The sequence below is a fragment of the Elephantulus edwardii genome, unplaced genomic scaffold, assembly GCF_000299155.1.
Source record: "Elephantulus edwardii isolate Elephantulus edwardi_28Jun2011 unplaced genomic scaffold, EleEdw1.0 scaffold00025, whole genome shotgun sequence".
Taxonomy (NCBI): Eukaryota; Metazoa; Chordata; class Mammalia; order Macroscelidea; family Macroscelididae; genus Elephantulus; species Elephantulus edwardii.
The window spans coordinates 24,073,794-24,075,840 of record NW_006399775.1 but is presented as its reverse complement, the minus strand read 5'-3'; positions in this window follow the sequence as shown (position 1 = coordinate 24,075,840).

The window sequence follows — 2,047 nt, the reverse complement described above, 5'->3', positions numbered from 1 at the left end:
CATTTATTTGGAATATGATTATGTTGGAACTTTGCTCCAATCCTCTGGGGTTAAGAAAGATCTTAAGATGAAAGATGTCTCATAAATGCTAAGTCTTGTGTTGTGTTGAGGGCTTGTAAGAAAGAGATGCTCAGTTTATAGGTGAAAAAAAGAATTAATGCTCTTGACTGCCAGAAGGACTCTGCTGAGAAGGGGAAGAGAACAACCAATATGTTTACACAATGATCTGATTGCAAACGTCACCGAGAATGAAATAACTTTGCAGTACTCTGAAAGAAGGCAAAACCCTGAGTGCAACTTAAATGAAAGGAACATGATACTTGGACCAATGTGAATTTAAAAAGAGAAAAGGATGATTCAGCCAAGCTGTCTTGGTAAGTGGCTGCTTCATCTCGCCTAAATGAAGAGGGTTTATCTGGCCTCTCTTCTCTCCTAAGGATGTGCCATCAGGGTGCTCAGAAATAGTTTTCCTACACCCTGAAAATGAAAGCATAAAGAAAAAAAAATCATTCTTTTAAAAATTTTTTTACTGTGAATTAAATGGTTTATAGAAAAATGATCTTATAATAAAAAATACATTCACATTTTGACTGGTGACATTACAATCCTCACTCTAATAGCACTCTATTTCCTCTGTGTGTTTCCTGTGCCTATCCCTTATTTTGTCCTATGCATATCTGCCTTCTGAGCTTTCTCCTTGGGATAATGCTGCCTCTTTGATCTTGAGTGGCTGATTGTTCTAAGGAGTGTATTCATCACCTTTTAGGTCTATCTGTTGGTCCAGCTGTACCAAAGTTATAGAAACTTACTTACAGATCACTTTATCATGCATATACTGTTTTCATGCGTGTTATTTATCACAGTTAATCCTCATGAACATGCTGTGAAAGAGAAGACGCATAAGGGTTATAGTCACCTTGTATTTCAGAGAAGGGCAAATAACATGGGCTATGAAACAGTCAGTTGACAGAAATTTTCACAGTATGTTTCCTTTAAGTATCATCAATTTTCTGTTAAGTGAAAAACACTGCCTGCATTTAGCATGAGCAAAACAAAGCTGAGAGAGGTGAGGTGAGCTATCCAAAGCCATGATCTCAGCAGAGCTAGGATTTCAGCTCAAGTTACAGAGATTCAGTGATGGAGCTAAAACCAGAACTCTGACTCTTTTCTGATTGTCTTTCTTGTTATATCATATTGCTCATTTTCTAGTAATCTAAGAAGATCATCAGGTAATGTCAGCTCTAAATGAACTTCATGCTCATCCTTGAAATGCAAGTGAAGTTCCAAAGGGATGACGTAAATGGCATGAGAAAAGGGGATGTTTCCATCCATATTTTGTACTAAAAAGCTGAGAGGTTTGTGGATAGGTCAGTTTAAGAGCCTCGGCGTCTGTCTCGCTCTTTTCTAGCAGCTATTTTGTGAGAACAACTTCTTACTCCCTTGCAATCTGCTATCTATCTACTAACAAAGATGGGTCTTGTACTTAACTCACTCTCTTGAAAGTAATCAGTTACTTCTAAACTTTCATTAAAATAAATTTAAAATAATAAAAAACAATCAGTTACTTCTAACATCAAGTAATAGAAGATCACCAGCCCAGCTGAAATTTAGTTTGGAATCCAATACAACTTAACACTAGTTTCTTTGCCGACCAACAGGCTGCACAGCTTTGTTGGTAGGAACCCATCAGTGACTCTGTGGGACAAAGAGAGGCAGTTTCTACTGGTTAAGATTTAAGCCTCAGAAATGATGGCAGGTCTCTGAGTCTGAAGTGACTAAACGGTAGTGAAGATCTTACAGATAAGGAAAGCCAGACCAGAGGGAGGGAGGGAGCATAGATTTTGTCCAGGGGTTAGACAAGGCTTCCGAGGTGAAGTCTGGGGATTTGGCCTGAATCCCTTTGCGGCTGTTTCCTCATTTGTTTAGTGGCAATGTTGTGCACTAGCACAAGCTGCTGGGCAAGGATTAGAGGAGATAATGTTTTGGACAGCGCCTCTCCTAGACAACTGTCCTGTAAACTCAAAAAGAAAAAGAGGAGAAAAGAAAA